The following is a 19,198-nucleotide window of genomic DNA, read 5'->3' on the forward strand; positions in this document are numbered from 1 at the left end:
ATTGTTTCAAATCGAATTTAAGTAATAGTTACCAAGTAAGCCATAAAGATTACTGATATGTGCTTGCAGAAGCATTAAGGAAGTAAAGCAAAGTGTTTTTGATGCCAATTTTGTGTAAGGGTGTTACACAAATGACAATTGACAATTGAGATTGCACATGGTTTCCGACAAAACCATAATCAAAACACATTAGGATGGTTAAGATACCATTGTGGCTATGTTATTTAAGAAATAGATTTTCTAGAATCGTTCTAAGCAATAAAGAACAATAAGAAATATTTACAACGGAAATTGAGTACACTTGCAATCATGAGATGTGCAAGAAGGATGAGTCCCGCACACTCTGATAACAGTGGGAGCTATTCTAAGGCCAGAGGGCCTATGTCTTGATTGGATCTTGACACGTACTCAAAAAGTTTTGTAATGCAAATGTATACATTACAAAGGAAAACGAGTATGTAGTAAGGTTGAGAAAGGTACAAGAAGTTGATAAAACCTACTAACCAAAGCCTTCTCATAGGCTTAACATGATGAGTCATGTCATTTCAATTAAATTGAGATGAACAACTACATTTAAGATCAAACTGGATTATAAAATATGAAGTAGTAATCAGGCATTGACTATTCATATGTGATAATCGCATTTGTTGTTCGAGTTTTATTCTAAAACTCTTTTATTATACTTTGTTACATCCAAACGGGTTGTATGACGATATTGAACCCCATTAAAGTGAACCCGGATTAACATAGTATTCGCCCATAGTCACTTGTATGAGGTGACGTCTCGAAGTGACTAGAGTGTGATGCGATTGATGGCAAGTTCAGTGCCATACAGTCATGTGAGATGACTAGTCGATCACATAGGCAGACTGTTAGGAACACTTTGTCGGGCAGTGACCGCTTATAGAGTTCTGGCAAATTTATGTAGCCTGATCGTGGCGAGAGCTACTATAGTATTCTAATGAGTCGATTCTTTTGACTAAAGACTGTTCGCCTAAGGTGGCACAGTTTCAGATTAACTTTGATTTGTGTTACTACGACCTTCGTAAATGGGGTCAAATGGACATATTTTAGGTTATGATGGCTGTGGCTAGTCGAAGGGAATAAGTGCGATAGGAATTGTCCACCCCCTTGTCAGGGTTAAAACAATATCTCAGGGCCACTCGAGGAGCAATGAACTGGAAATGCGTAGCCACGCTCGGAAGGTATCTATGGTAGATAACTCCGGTCAATCAGTTATTCTCTAGATCGAGGAAACCACTCTCGATATGATCACTTGCAAGTACGACCCGAAAGACACCTTGCATTGAGTGGGAGATAGTAATAGGACAAGAGAATTGGTGACGCACACTTGTCGAGGACAAGTGGGAGATTGTTGGAGGAAGTGTCCCCGACAATAATGCGATCACAATTTTCGATCATATTGATCACACATTTAAATCTCATATCAAGAATACGAAAGGGATGATACATTACATATATAGTCAACTGGTCCACACATATCGGTAATGATTGGCTGGCTAGAGTTTGACATTACTGTCGTGCGACGGTGGTGATCAGTTGATCCCTTGAGGTCACACCTAAAGGACGATTCCCTTAATTGAAAAGGTTAATTAATTGTATGTCGATACAGATTAATTAATTCCTTAAAATTGAACAAATTATTATCATAAGAGAGAAAATGACATCTTATTATAATGTGATTAAATAAGATTTTATTTAGTAATTTAAGAAGTTATATTACTAAAATTAATCGGTGTTTGCGAAACACGCGAGATGAGAATGATAAGTTAGTCATAATTACAAGATGTTGTGAATTATACTAACTAGTATTTAAATGACCATTTTATGTGAAAGTAATTTTGAATTACTAGTCAATTTGTTAAATGTGATTTATTTAATTTGTAAATGATATTTAATTTGTTAAATATGCATTTTAAATTAAAACATGACATAAGACATGTCACATGTCACATGACATACAATTGTACAATTGACAAAAAGAAAATGGACTCCATATTACATGATGACCGAAATTAGGTGGGTTTTTTAGTAGTTTTGTCTTATTCATTTGTCTTGTTCATTTGTCTATGACAATTGATAGTGACATGACTATGCAAAAGACTTACACATTTTTGTCTTGTGAAGACAAAAAGGAAAAATAAAAAGGAGTCTAAAAAACCCTATACCCACCGGTTTTGTGGGTGGGATAATTAGAGATTTTTCTCTAAAAAAAATTTATCATTCTCTCATGTTTTATAAAAACTACCTTCTCTCTCTTGTTCTTCATAAAAAGCATTTTTATGAATCTAATTTGTACAAATCAATCACTAATAATACTAGTAGTAGTATATGAGTATTAGTAATCGATTTTAAGGTAAACCACATTACAAATATATAGTACATGTTAGTTTGTGGGATTTTGGGATAGTCTTGGGTGCTACTTATTGGAGGGCTTTATTTTGAAGTCATGAATGTTCATCCATTATTGGAAAGCTCAAGAACTAACAAGAAGGAGATCTTGTTGGTGCCCATAAATGACCGAAATTTAGATGGTGAGAAATCGATTTTCTTATCTCTTCTTATTTAGTTTGCATGCATAAGATCAACAATTTATTTTATGACTAAATAAATTTTAACATATATGAATATGTTGAGTATAATGAGATATTATTTCTAACAAACCCCACCTTTTGTTTTTGTCCCACATTAATTGTGAAAAAAGCTCTACCAATATTTTATAACCTTTTTTTTTTTCTTATCTTCAGAGCAATAACAATAGAAAAACTTTATATTAAGTTATTCTTATGTAACCGGTCTTTCACATTTTTCATAATATGCTTATTGGTTCTCAAATTCCAATGTATGAACACCGAAGTTCATTAAGAATAACCTTTTACTTGCAATAAAAGAACTTTTTATTTTGGGTTCTTAGTGATCACCCCAAGACTAAGAATCACTAGTGTTATTGCTCTAAACCTTATCGGTAGTATCACAATAATGATGGATAAAAAGTGTATAAATTGAAATCGAACACAGTAATGATGGATAAAAAGTGTATAAATTGAACTCGCGCGCATACTAGAAACCTTATCGGTAGTATCACAATACAAATTATTACTTCGTTCGTACCGCTTATTTGTTTATCTTATTGTGGAGGTTATTCTCCTAAATATCCTTAATAATGGTTAATGACAAGGAATCACACTTAATCAATCATCAACCCAACTCATTAGCATAATTCAAGTTGAAATCACATACATTGGTTTAATTAACAAGAAGATAATAGCATTAGAGATTCAATAATGGTAATTAGACACAATGAAAACAATTAAATGCCTAATTATAAGTTAACCCCTTTTTTCTAAATCAAGTTAGGAGGAAATCACACTCACTAATTTAAACACAAGTTGTTGCTATTAATAGAATTGCAAAGAAATCACACTTAACAACTATAACAACAATGGATTAAGGAAATTGATAAGATAAAGCAACAAAGAAATCACTTAATCACTTTAATCAAACAATAATTCCAAGATCCAACATTAAACACAAGAGATTAACAATAATAATAACAATTAAGGAAAGATTAAAGTGTCTTACAACCAAAAAATTACACCTTTAGGATTGGATTAAGAGGAAAGATTAGCTATCCATTCTAGAAGATGATGAAAACTTAATGGTATTCATCTATATATAGTCCTAACATAAGAGGAATTAATGGGCCTTACGATAGAAGAAAACCCATAGCAAAATTGAGTAACCCAGAAAAAGTAGCACGGTGTGACTTTGGGAAAGGAAAAGTCGCACCGTGCGACTTTGCCCCTGGACTGCACTTTTTCAAAAGCCTATATCTCTCTTGTTTCTTGGCCAAATGAGGTGTGTGACCTATCGTTGGACAGCTAAAAACATAAACTTTCACCCTCACTTGGCCTTGCATCGATACGAGCTCTAGAACTCAAGATATACTCATTTGAAGTCGATCCTTATGCAAACGAAGCTTCAAATCTTCAATTGCTTCATCCTTGTCGATCGTCATTACCATTTGGTCGATCCAATATCTTTCTAGATATCCAACATAATGCAATTCTTAATATTACACCTTAGACACTTCACCAAATGTGAATGATAACTTTGGTATGAAAACACAAATAAAATGTACATAAGCTACATTGAAGCAACTATAATTATACATATTAGACTTCTCATAATAGTCAAAACATGTTCTCTTATAACTCATTAGCATCATTGTTCTAATTAAATATAGAGCTCGTACTCTCATGTCGTTTAAAAGAACAAATAATCTTCTTTATTATTTTCTCTTTCTAATAAATTGACATAGAATAAAGCATACACGTAGTGTTTGTGATTTTGCACCCAAAATCATATTATATACATCATCATTCTTATATTAGAAAACAACAAATCTCGATGATTGTTTCACTTATATTTACTCTTTACAAATCAACAATATTTTACAAAAAGAATTTGACTTCTTACCAACATAAAATCAATCATCATAATCTTATATAGTGTGGTGTAAGCAAAATGAAACATAAATAATTGAACCTTACGCAACCATTGTTTATTGACATAGTCATTATCCAACAAATTAATACTTCTAATTTTGGTTCAATTAGTCACGTATAAAACATGCGATTATCTTTTTCTCTACACCCCCACAATCAAAGATATACATACTCTTTACAAATTATAAGATATCAACTTTAAACTTGATGAATAAATTTATCAAATAAGTTGAACATCTTCCCCCACATGTTGTCACGCCACAAATTAGTGACAAACATAATCGTTCAACACATTATTCATTCATTCATCATCTCAAGTTTTAGATATCACATAATCATTGTCAAATTATGTTCTCCATAATCTACTTTTATGAAACTTTGACAAATAATCATTTCCAATTTTTGTCACACATATCTAAGATACTATATCACTTTAAAACAAAATATTTAGCCCCACATATGGTTCATAACTCAAATATCAATTTTAGTTCATCTCATAATCAAAACTAAAAAATCAATCCAAATGTGTGAAATATTTTGCTTGATAAACATATTATACACATAACAATATCTTGGTCACTCAATAATTCTTGCTACTTTGTCATTCAAAATATTGGAACAATTTCATTCACATAATCTAGAAATCAATTACTAAAAGAGCAATTTTGCCAAGATTATAGACATATCATACCAAATAAAGTAGTAGCTTAAACATACGAACGATTAAGGCATATATAATTTGACCAAACCTTCATATTTATCATCATAAATATATTTTAAAGGAAAATCTCGAGAACATACCTTAACCACAAGAATGGAATTGAGCAATAAAATTATAGATAATACCATTCTTTTACAAGTCTTCATAAAAACTTTCAGCATACTACCATGACATTGTTGTCCATTTTAAGGATGGTAGATGACCTAATCTGCTCACGGCTTCAACTACAAAGTTGTAGCTCTTCTTCTTAGCTTTCCAACACCATCTTACACGCCTCAAACAAACTTTAGAGACCGAGTTATGGCCAAAATACCAAACTGTTGTCTCACCCTCCGCGGCCTGATTCTTATACCCGAAGAACAATATTTTTGGCCAGTAGAAATAATTCCAATGACAAAAATAATGAACACAACAACAATAATAGCGATAAAATTTCGTTTCCCAATTGTTGGAAATATAGTATCACTATAGGGGCGAAGATAAAATTAGAGAATATTTGTTGTTGTGTCGTGGTATGGAGGCCACTGAATGAGAAACGAAATCACCCCGACTACGGTACAAATCGATATAGGTGTCGTCCCCCAAGGTCACACAACACTCCTAAAAGTTGTGTACTCAACCGTTAGGAGTTGGAACTCATATGGTATGCTCAAAATTATCATAGAGAAGTAGTAGAGATATATGGAAGATGTATATTTCTCAAATGACTACACTTCTCTATTTATAGTGGTTAATTAGCACCATAACCACAAAGTTAGTGGCCTAACCACCACCATGAACATGGGCCAAAAAACATGGAGTTCGTGGCTATAATCATGCAAGTAGTGAAGAAAGTGTAGAGATTCTCTTACGAGGAAAATGGAAGGCTTCTCTATAATGTAATGTATTTAGACAACATTACAAGCTTTGCATTACTTCCAACAATAAGTAAAATCAAAATTAAAACTAAGCAAATTTATACTCTTCTGTAACTATCACGGAGTACAAAATTTGATAAGTAAATAACACTTGTATTTTACTTTTAATTGCATGCTTTCCTCATAGTCATCCGGTTACATAATCGATTTCTTAAACACGAGTAGATCATTCAGACTTCAGAGTCATCAAATACCAACAGTAAATGTACCAACGGCAAAAATGGAGGCGATAGAGTCAATTGTTGTATCTTGAATTACATGTCTACATGTCAAAGAATATATAGTATGGAATACAACTTATTTATTAACACGCTCCTTAATTGATTTTAAACAACCAATTCGAAACCATAAGTAACTCTGGTGTTTGATTTTATGCAACATTGTTACATGTCCTTTAATTTCTATTTTACTTATATATGGAGTATAATTTAATTTTTTTTCATGATTTTACAACTTACATACGTCCCATATTAGAAGATTTACTCGTAATAATTCGTTTATAGTGCAGTTAATTATTAAGTGATTACTCATCTATAATAAATGGGTAGCATTACAATTCAAAAAGACAGTAATTTCTTAGGTAAAAAGTCTAAGGGGTGAACTAGTTTTTTAAATTTCTTTTTTTAAAGAACGATAACTTGCTCCATAGTCACGTAAGAGAATGGAATTACCCGCAAAACAGTAAGTTATTCTCTTTGATGTCGACGTCGATCAATTGGAACACTACTACAGATACAGGCTATAACAACGGGTAAAAACCGTTGTAAAAACAAAAAGCGGACGTTGTTAAAGTGGCCGTTGTAAAAGGTATTTACAACGGTTAGGTTATTTACTTAAATCGTTGTCGAAAGTATTCACCACGGTTAAAAACCGTTGTTGTTGCGTGTAAGCCGTTGTGGAAAGTGTTTCAAAAATTTGGTGGGAATAATATAACAACGGTTGTCATATGTATAACCGTTGTTGTAACTTTCCCTCCAAAATTGTGAAGACTTTTAACAACGGGTATATGCTACATACACGTTGTTGAAATTTGTAGTAACAGCGGTTCTTTGTTTAAAACCCGTTGTTGTAACTTTCCCTCCAAAATTGTGAAGACTTTTAACAACGGTTCTTCGTTTAAACCTGTTGTTGAATATTATGCGCGGTATTTGTGAAAGGTATTCACAACGGTTTTTTTTATTAACCGTTGTGAAAGGTATTCACAACGGTTTTTTTTAGTAACCGTTTTTATTACAAACTCCTAATGTTTTTAAAAATTAAATTTGTTTCATGCCATTCAAAAACCTGCATATATCAATGACACCATATATCAAGACAAAGATAAATCACAATTTGGGTTCATCGAACTCAATAGATTCAATTCAACCACAACAAGACATCATATATATATATATATATATATATATATATATATATATATATATATATATATATATATATATATATATATATATATATATATATATATATATACAAGAAGTTAAATTTACATGAACTAATCATTCCCTAACTTCAACAAAAAAATTACTAATAAGCTGATCTAAGCTCTGAGTATCATGCATTTCTATGTTCTAAGACGTTTTTGCCCAACATGTCCCTTACCTTGTCTATATCTAAATTTTTGTACTGCTGAATCTCTTGTGACGGGTTGATTACATACTGCGGAAAAAACAAAGACAAGACATTATTGTAACAACATCAAATACTGCATAGCAACATCATGGTATAGCAGCAAGCAAGACAACATCAGCTCTAATTTAAAAAAAGTAATAAACACATTATTAAATTACTAACCTTTTCTGGAATAAGGATAAATCTTCGCCTAATAATCTCCAACATGAACCGACAAAAGTAGTATCCACATTGTATGCTATCCGGCTGGCGAGGGACCTATTATTACATAAAAACAAACAGACGAGAGAAGGCTCACATCAGAATCTTGAACTTTAGGTATTGTATTAGTATTAAACACAGATTTTTACACTTAAGGTATTGTATTTGAGCACGTACCCCTGTTATCGTAATAAAAGTAGGGCCATCATCAGAATCTTTCGTGGGTTGATCCTCGTTAGCTCTTTTCTTCTCAAAAACCCTTTTTTTATAAAAAAAAAAGGAGGCAGAAACTCATATTTTTGTGGCAAAAATGAGCTTTTTGCTATAAATAAAAATTGAAAGTTAATGTTATTATAAATAAATCAGTATTATAAACTTACTTAATAATCAAGCGCTTAAAAATCTCGCTTGGTGGATGATGTATAGAGTCCAACCAAAATACTTTCTTCTTCGTCGGCATGATGGCTGCTAGCACCCAATGAGTCCTACATCAAGAGACGTCATCATTATTAACAAGTACATATATTAGTTATGAAAATGCAATTGTAGGGGGAAACGTAATATTAATTTGTTTATTACCCTTTTTCATTATAAGGGGCAAAAATCATCTTCTTGGTTGTCGCCAATTCTTTGAGCAATATAATCTACCCGATCTTGACGAGTAATCTGGAATAAATAAAGATAAAATATAGGGGCACAGGAATCCGTATTGATCAGATGGAATCTTCTTCTCGGGGATCACTCTCAATTTCAATATCCTACATTATTACAGTATTATAATTCCGGTATTTAAAACACTATCTAGTAGTCAGAATATTAGAATATGAAATTATTTATTAAGAAACTTACTTCATCCAAACAAATAGGTGTTGGACATCAATCTGGTCTAGGCCAGCCCAAATGGCTAGCATATCCCATGACATAAGTGCTTCGCGCTCAACCCCTAGAATATCCTCCTCGAGCGGAATAATTATCAATTGCTCGTTGCCTATGCGATCGCAAGCCTCCTCATGCAGTTTCCTCATCGTCACCGTTCTTACTTTTTGCATGTAATCCTTCCCAGAATATTTTGTGGAGTTTAAACTCCTAACTTCTTTCAGTTCGGGGAAATAATGATTCTTTGATTTTGTACTACTACTACCAGCCTACACATGTAGATAATTAAAATAATAAAAAATCCAAAGGTAACATATCCTAGCTAGCTAGTTGGAGTAATAAAAATAAAAGCGTACTTAACTAAATACCTCATCAACCTGCTCTTTCAATGATGAGGTAGTAGTAGCAGGTATGACTGGCGACTTAGGCTTATCAGTTTTTTTTGTCCCCTACACAAAATTTCCATGCTTTTTAGAAATACAGACAAAATATAAATAAAGGGAGCATACCATTTTCCTTTCTTGCATGAAATGTTAGCACGATTTCTTCTGCTAACGGCCTTCAAATAATTATATAAAAGCGCAAGTAGATGAGATAATAAAAAGATTATATAAAGAACTCATTAATTAAAAAAATGATAGGTAAATCGTTAAAAGGCGAGGATATTTAACCTGAAACTTCTCAGTAGTTCTCATCTCTTTGAAAAGATCCCATTGTTCCTGACTGATGGTGGGACACTTATTGTCTCCCGGTGGATTCTTACGCATCTCCCCCGTTGCCTTGTCCACATACAACCAATCCCTAGCAACATCACACTTCCACTGCCTTAGGGCATCCCCTGCCTTATGCATTAAATACTTATCATGGCATTCATCGGCAATATCAAAGGCTTCCTTTACACGAGCCAAGTATAACTCCACCAATTTTGGATTCAAATTTCTAATGTCATCTAAATGGATAGGCACAAACTGTCTTGTGCAACATCCAATCCAACTGGATAAATAACCCGCATTTGGACCAGTAAGGAAACCCTTCGAGCTCCATATTATTTTCATCGGCTCTTTAGCGGCTATAGCTGCAAGGGCTTTCTGGCACTTTGTAGCACCCCTCTCACCAGGCTTATTATCCCCAGGCTTATTATTCTTTTGACTTCTTTTCCGTTTTTCACCCATGATAATCCTAAAACCCAAATATGAATGAAATAGGAAATGAACAACTTAACAACGTACATGCAGAGTATTATCTAAAACCCTAAACCCTAATAGGAATGAAAATTTAAAACAACAGATTGAGCTTCTAAAATCCTAAACCCTAATAAGAGGAGTGAAGTAGATGATGCGGGATGATAAAGATAACAAAGAAGACGAAAAACAAACAGATGCATGAAAAAGAAAAAAAGATGAACGTCTTAAAACCCTAATGACGAAACACAAAATTAAAGTGGACATATCTGATGATGATAAAGAGAACGAGCAGGATGATAAGGGAAGGCAACGGAATCTGGGCGTCGGAAACTGGGCGACGGCCGGCAACGAGAATGTAGAAAGCGAGGAAGAGAGAATAATAAACTCAGGATACCAACGGTTGAACGGGTGTTCGTGTGTTTGTGTGGTATCTTTGTATGTGTTTGTAAATTAGTTTTTTATTAAGACAAACTATTGACAACGGGTCCTCAAAACAAAACCGTTGTTATATGTTAATAACAACGGGTCAATAAAAGTCAACCGTTGTCAAAACTTTATTACAACGGTTAAAATATACTCGTTGTAATATATTTTCACCAAATTTGCGCCAAAATGAAATATGTCTAAAAAAATAAATAACAACGGGTAATGTAACTATAACCGTTGTTGATAGTAATAACAACGGGTAATGTAACTATAACCGTTGTTGAAAGTATTAACAACGGGTAATTTAAATATAACCGTTGTTATTGTTGAACCTTTTTTTTTTTTTTTTAAATTATCGTAATTCCATTAGGTCCAAACTGTAACAATACATCTGTAATAAAATGACTGAAGCACCATATCTTGCAACATTATTCAAAGAATTTCAACACCAAAGCATCCACATCTAATAATAAGATCAAGAAAATAAGACAACACCAGCATGCATGCATACTGCATATCTAAGCTACAGGATTTACCATGCCATGCAAATTTGTGAATCTTTATTTAACAATGACCATTATTGGTTCTATTGGCCTTTTAAAGCTAAAGACATACAACACATCTCAAACTTGCTATAAATTCAGGCATCCCATTAGCTCCCCACAACTCACAAATAAATTAAACCATCAAATTACTGGTTTGAAAATGACTCAAAATGTTGGTCGTCCATATCACTGTGTCCTAATGAACCATCTCAGGATCGGGGACGTTTCTTGGATGTCATAGTTTCTTCGTTAACCCAAATACCTTCACCATGGTCATCACACATATAGATGCTTTCAGTGTCCTCATGATCAGTGTCAACATTGTCGAAATAAGATACAGTGGTAGAGTGATCCATTCCCTCAAAAACGACATCCTGATCATCATCACCATTATCGGATGGACTACTCCTTCTACTCTTTATAGACAGTACAACAGACCACTTCTTATCCATAGGATCAGTGACATAGAACACTTGTTTAGCTTGGGATGACATTATGAAAGGATCATCCTTATTATTGCCAACCTTACCCAGATTGACCAACGTAAATCCCATCTTATCCTTTCGGACACAATGGAGGTTGTTATCAACCCAGTTACATCGAAACAAAGGCATTGTGAAATCAATGTAATCTAGTACCAATATTTCTTGAATAACACCATAATAAAGGCATTTTCCCCAAATAGGCTTTTTATCTTTTGAAGTAGCAAAGTGCATTGCCTCAAATTCAGAACTCACACCACTATTTTGCATTGTGCTCAATTCATCTTGCTCGCGGGTGTAAAAAATATATCCATTAATGGCAAAACTGCTGTTAAAGGTGACCCTGGCATTTGGACCTAAACCAAGACGTAGTAACCTAGGAGAGATGTCATCACCAGTTTGATTCGTACACTCTAAGACAATATTCCTAAACCACTCTGCAAACGTCTTCGTATGCTCGTTTGCAATCCACTTCTCGGTCTTGTTTGGATGATCGTATTTGAGCTCATCTTTGTGTTGTTGAATATAAAGTTGCACCTCATCTTCGTTGTTTAGCACATACGTATGTGCTAAATGCAACATTTCACGTGTCACAATTTTTTCAACCCGGCCCCTAATACCTTTTCCGGTCATCCAGCCACTATGACGATTCTTAGGAACGCCAATCAACTCCTCAGGGGAGAGATGAGCGTAACAATATGAAAGAGCTTCGTCTAAAATAGCGCGTTCAGCAATACAACCTTCCGGACAATACCGATTAGATGTATAGTCCTTGTAGACTTTCAACAATCTTTCGAAAGGATACTGGTATCTCAAGTACACGGGCCCAAGGTACAAAATATCCCTAACCAAGTGAATGGTCAGATGAATCATGATAGTGAAGAAAGAGGGTGGAAAATACATTTCCAACTGACAAAGAGAGGTTACAACGAGGTCCTGCAATGAATCCGCGTCATCGGGATCGATGACTTTCTCGCATATGGACTGGAAGAAGAGACAGAATCTAGTTATAGCATATCTTACCTTTTCAGGTAAAATGGAACGAATAGCCACAGGTAGTAATTGTTGCATCAAAGTGTGACAATCATGTGACTTTAACCCGGTGAGTTTTAGATCTTGCATCGACACTAGGCTTTTGATGTTTGACGAATAACCATGTGGCACTTTAATTCCATTCAAGCATGCACATAACTCTTTTTTCTCATTCCGTGAAAGGGTATAAGCTGCTGGCGGTAAAAATGTACGATTACCTCTCTTCTGTGGTGCCAACTCTAGCCTAATATCCATCATTTTCATATCTTCCCTAGCTGTGGCGTTATTCTTTGTTTTACCAGGAACATTCAGAAGGGTATTGATAATATTATCACAGACATTTTTCTCAATGTGCATGAAATTGAGGCAATGCCTGACCTCCAAGTCAGGCAATATGGAAGTTTATAAAAAAATATGGATCTTTTCTTATACCCACGAGTAAACAATTTAGAGACACTCTTCTTCCCATAATCTATCTCAATATGCTTTACTTTCTGATAAACTTCATGCCCACTCAAAATTCTAGGAGGTTGACGAAGTTCTTGTCTTCCATTGAATGCTTTTTGCATCTTGCGATAACAATGGTCATGATACAAAACCCCCCTATTTCCCATATACACATACTTACGAGAAGACTTCAAGTATTCAGACTCGATATCCTCCCCACACAATGGACAAGCCTCTTTCCCATAAACTGTGTGCCCAGAAAGGTCGCCATTAGCCGGATAGTCAGATATTGTACACAATAACATCGCTATCAAATTGAAAGTTTCGTTTTTATATGCATCAAATACTTCTATCCCACTATCCCACAACATTCGCAAATCATCTAGAAGAGGTTCCAAATAGACATCTATATCATTTCCAGGTTGTTTAGGGCCGGAAATTAACAAACGACAACATCAAATACTTTCTTTTCATGCACACATATGGAGGTAAGTTATAAATAGCCAACACTACTGGCCAAGTACTATGTTGGCTACTCATGTTTCCGTGTGGGTTCATTCCATCAGTGGACAGCGCTAGACGTAAGTTTCTAGGTTCATTGTCGAACTCGGGATACTTGGCGTCGAACGATTTCCATTGCATACCATCTGCCGAGTGTCTTAGCTTTCCATCATTTATTCTTCCTGTTTCATGCCAAGTTAACATTTTTGAATCATCGGGATTCGCATAAATCCTTATGACTCTTGGTATCAATGGAAAATACCACAACACCTTAGCCGGGATCCCTTCCTTATCCTTATAACGCCACTCCAAACATTTAGGGCAATTGGTTAACTTTTTATATAATTTCCGATACAATATGCAATCATTTAGACATGCATGTATTTTGTCATATTTCATACCCACTCCTCTTATTAGTTTTTTTGCCTCATATGTCTTAACAGGTAGAACATTACCATCAGGAAGGAACTCCTTTATCAAGGCTAAAAAACTAGTGAAACACGTGTCACTCACCCCATTTTTCCCCTTGATATTATACAACTTCACCACAACCGACATTTTTGTGAACTTACAACCAGGATACAGAGGTGCTTTAGACTCACACAACTTCTCATACATGTTGTTAAGGTCATCCCCATTACTAGTGTCATCACCTACATCTTCAAAAGCAATCGACTCATCATCATTCTCATCATTATCTATAGACCCAACATTCAACTTCTCTACTTCCAACTCTTCCAACTCAAAAAACTCGGCAAACTCAGGATCATCAGTTAGCCTTTCGTGTACCTCAACATCATCTTCTTCAGAGCTATTCTCTTCCTCTAATGGTTCCCCATGAAAAATCCAACGTGTATAGGATTGACTAAATCTCCACTTTTCTAGGTGTATATTAACGTCCGGAAAAGCCATATAGCTAATATTACCACATCTTTCACAAGGACATGCAATACTAGAAGAACCTTTCAAATTGTTCGAAACGACTTCATAAAATTCAGCTAAACCATCCTTATAGTTGCGGTCACTCATATTTGCATCAATCATCCAAGTTCGAGTCATTATTCTACATTCGTAATAATAGGCAAACAAATAAACGAAATTCAGGAAAGCAATTAAGCTAAATTATCAACAAATTAGATAATAACCCAAAAAATCCTATATCTATAAGCGTTGCTAAGAAACATATATACCTGATTGATAAACACGATGAGGGAGAGAAGACGGTGACAACAGTGACGGAGATGAAGACAAAGAGACGATCAGGGAGGAATGGAGGATGATATAGTAGCAGTATTAGCTTGTGTTTGTATTTTGTAGCGTATAGCAGAATAAAGCAATCTGTTGTTCTTAAGATTTGCATTACATTAATAACAACGGTTACTCAGTATACAACCGTTGTTACAACCTAATAACAACGGGTTCTAAACAAACCGTTGTAATTACTTTTCACTAATTTTGCGCCAAATTATTAAAAACGGTTAAAATGTAACCGTTGTTATTAGTTTTTATATTAACAACGGTTTTGAAAGTATGACCCGTTGTTAAAACCAATAACAACGGTTAACAACACAGAACCGTTGTAATTAAGTTTGGTAAAATTCGCGCCATCCATTCTACAACGTCTTTTGATGATTTTCGTGAATAAGCGTTGTTAAAGGGCCGTTGTAGTTGCCTGTATTTGTAGTAGTGGAATATCAGAATATTTGTGTATTTCCATTTTTAACTAATACATGTTTTTGGGATAGTTTGCAATAGTTTGGTGAGAATGCAAAGGCAATCGAGTTGTTTTTTAAAAAAAAATACTAGTCCAAACCCGACTGAAATAAGAATGCAAAGGCAATCGAGTTTTTCTTTAAAAAAAAAAAAAAAAACTAGTCCACCCTTGACAAATGGCTAGACTTTAATTTGTCTAAGAAAGTCATGAACAAATATCTTAAGGTTGTAATGCTACCCACCTATTGTAGATGGGTGCTAAGTTTGTGATCAAATGTATTATAAACTAATGATTAAAAATAAATCTTCCGATATGGGATACAAGATGCATACATTAGGGCTGAGCAAAACCGTATACCCGATACGGTTCCGATACGGTTTTCGGGTATACGGTTTTTAAAACACCATTTTTTGGGTTCCGGATACGATACGGTTTAACCCGGATACGGTTTTCGGGTACCCGGTTAAACCGTATGTACTCGCTTAGATTTTTAAGGTAGGGAACGGGTAATGTAAGCTCGAAGAAAGCTTTCCGTATGCGATTTATGCCAATACTGAGCCTCCCGACAAAATTTTTTTTTTGTCTATTTGTGTATTTCCATTTTTAACTAAGACATATTTTTGGGATTAGCCGTACGCGTTTGCAATAGTTTTTTGCCAAGCAAGTCGTGTTTTATAAAAAAGGAGGGAAAAAAACTAATCCACCCTTGAAGGATGGATACAGTTTAAATTGTCTAATCCTATCACAATTCACAACCAATCTAGACAAATCTAATCTAATCATATCTAACCGGATCATAATTGCTTTGAGTTGCAAATTTGCAATGCTACCCTGGGTACTAAATCTATAATTAATTGTATTATAAACTAATGATTAAAAAGTAAATTTTCTAATATGGGACGTGAGATGTATGCATAAACGTGAAAAAAATCAAAGTATATATAAGTAAAATAAAAATTAAAGGTCATATAACAATACTGCATAAAACCAAATACCATCAGACTCATCTCGTCACCAAATTTATGTATATTTGGCATCTCGACAAAAGATGTGCCTCTATAACGTTTAACATAAGAAATTATACTCGCGTGATATCATTAAAGTTTCTTTTCGAAAACAATATCAAACGTGCACTCACTCCCAAACCCATATCTTAATTAAAAACGGAAATACACGTATATTCTGTGCGATTCAATTGAGCTTCAAAATAAAATTTCTTTTTGTAATTTAGCGTCTTTATTAAACTGTGTTTTTAGAAATTTCCGGATAGCATAAATAAATAATCAACGTCCTGTTACTTAAAGTTTTGTAATTTGTAGTATCGTGTTATTACTCTGTATGAGGTTTCTTACCTTCTACTCAATACGTAGTACTCCCTCTATACCAGACAAATGGTAACGTGGTAAAAAAATGGGGGTTTTTAAGAAAAGAGGGTAAAAACAAGGGTAAAGAGGGAAAAAAAATAGGTGGGGTATGTAATTGTGGGTTTAATTATGGGTTGATAGGTGGAGTATGTAATGACATTTTGTGCAAATATAAAAAAGGTATAACGATAACTTGGTAATGTTGTGGGCCAAATAAGGAATGTTACCATTGGTGTAGTACGGCCGTATTAGGTAAGTGTTACCATTGATCTGGTATGGAGGGAGTATGTAACACCAATGTTGGTTGAATCATTGTAATTCGGCGGATTGCCCATTAACCCATTTCAATAGGAAAAACCAAGGATGGCAGGGGCGAATCTGGGCCTAGGCTACACGGGCTATAACCCGAGTTGTTTTCTGAATGAAGAATTATATACTTTACAGTGTACTAAAGATTCATAACAATATATGTGGCATTATGGTCTAGCTTATACTTTCCATAGTGGAGGCGGGAGTTCGAGGCTTACTTATCCCACTTTTTATATTTTTTTGCTCCAAGGTCCCACAATGAATGATGTAATGCTGTAGGGATGTAACGTTATAGGGAATGTAGCATTTGACATTAAATCTTTTTAACTATTTTTTCTTCACTTTATCTTATGCATCATCTCTCTAACAATACCATCACACTAATGTTGTCTAAGTTTATGCTCAATTTCTCCATTTTTTTTGTTTTTATTCGTTTTCCCCATATATGAAACTTCCATGTGTTGTAACTTTCTCATAATTTCATAATCTCACAAACAATTATTTAGTTCATTAGACTGAATTATCTGTTATTTTCTTAATATCTTACTCCCTCCATTCCAATATTTATTTACCCTTTTTTTTATTTTTTATGAAGAGTATTCTAATCAAAGGTAATTAAAAATAATTGGGAAGGAGTGATTAGTTTTTCATTCTATTTTAATACACCTCATTTTATTTTTTATGAAGGGTATTTTAATCAAAGGTATGAAATAAGTTCCACCTTTACAATAATTTTTATACATCTTTCAAATTTTTCGTAATAACTTAACCATTTGTTTTTGCATTGGAGTATGGTTAAATCACTTTAAAACAATTTAGCTAAAACCTTTCAGGAGTACAATATAAATACTTCGTCACTAAAATAGTTAGAACAATTACAAATTAACTTCATTCGACATAAAAAGTATGAGTAGGTCTCCTAAAAAACTTCTCTCAATAAATTTATTGAGAGACCACTACAAGAAAAAGGCCACTTTGCGACCAACCTTAGCAACCATCAATAAATTGGTTGCTAATTAGCAACTACTAACAATTGGTTGCGCATTAGCAACTGAGTTGAAGTTAGTAGCAAAAATTGGACGCAAATTAGCAACCAATTTAATATTAGTTGCACATCTGCAACCAAATTTACATGAGTTGCAATTTAGCATCTAAAAACACAAGGATTAGCGACCGACTAATGTTTCTGAGAAAAATTGTGCATCACAAGACGTATAAAGGTTGGGATTAGGGTTTGTTTTTCTGTTTTTCAATCCCTTTACATCCGCCTCTCTACCTCTCCTTCTTCCCCAATTTACTTCACTTGATTAACCAACAAAAACACTCTCTTCTCATATTTCTTCTTCCTCCTTAAAAATCTATAAGACAATTATTTAGATATTCAACCTCAAAGCCCCTGCAATCATGTCTCTGTCATCATTCATCATACAATCTCAATCTTTAAAGGAGTTAGGCCCGGATGTTCATTGTCATTGAGATGGTAAGATCTACTTTTCTAAACCTTTTTTAAGTGTTTTTTAATATCTAGATCTACATTTTTAGAAGCATACTTCATCTTCTCCTCTGCTTCTTCTAATTTTGACCTTACCAACTTATATAATGTGTTTTTATTCACAATTTCATTGTCATTGTGTTGTTTGCCCAGATCTATTTTTCTTTTCAATTTCAATTTTAATGAATTATTATTGCCCAGATCTATTTGATGTTCTTTCACCATTTTTGTTTTCACAATCTATAGTTTTGTAATGATAATTGTGTTTTTTCCTCTTATTTTACAGAGAGATGCTAGGGGAGTCTTGAAGAGCGGAGTTTGATGCATAGTTTCTCTGCTTTGTTTTTTCTTCTGATGATACAGAGACATTTTGTGTATTTTCATTACATGGAAAATTTCAATATTTTAATGCTTATTAGGGGAATACAAAGGTTGTATACTTTGTGGGTGTATAAATACTTGTAATGATACTTTGGCTAATAAATTATTAGTATGTCATTAACTTTCTTAATTAGAGAGCTCTTTTTGCTTTGAATCAAACTAGGCCTATATTGTGTGCTCACGTGGCTTTTGTCCTGCCCAAAATTTGGTGGGATACCTTTTTTTTTTAATTATTCAATATACGGTTTGCAACCAATTTTTTGAAACCAAAGTAAAAGTAGTCGCTAAATTGCTACCAAATAGAAGTGGTAGCTAATTTGCTACCAAATTTAGGCAGTTGCTAATTAGCGACTAAATTTCAGTTGGTCGCAAATTAGCAACCAATTTTGCGACTAATTGTAATTTGATTTGGGTACAAAAGCAACTACTGAAATTTAGTCGCTAA

General features: G+C 34.0%; 1 long non-coding RNA gene across 1 annotated transcript; it reads left to right on the plus strand.

Annotated features, from left to right (window-relative positions):
- The first annotated feature begins 18,124 nt into the window (after positions 1–18,124).
- On the plus strand, positions 18,125–18,883 carry LOC141658680 (uncharacterized). Its single transcript, XR_012549345.1, has 2 exons — positions 18,125–18,360; positions 18,659–18,883. It is a non-coding gene; the product is annotated as an uncharacterized LOC141658680 (long non-coding RNA).
- Positions 18,884–19,198: the final 315 nt, after the last annotated feature.

The sequence above is a fragment of the Silene latifolia genome, chromosome 6 (assembly GCF_048544455.1).
Source record: "Silene latifolia isolate original U9 population chromosome 6, ASM4854445v1, whole genome shotgun sequence".
Classification (NCBI taxonomy): Eukaryota; Viridiplantae; Streptophyta; class Magnoliopsida; order Caryophyllales; family Caryophyllaceae; genus Silene; species Silene latifolia.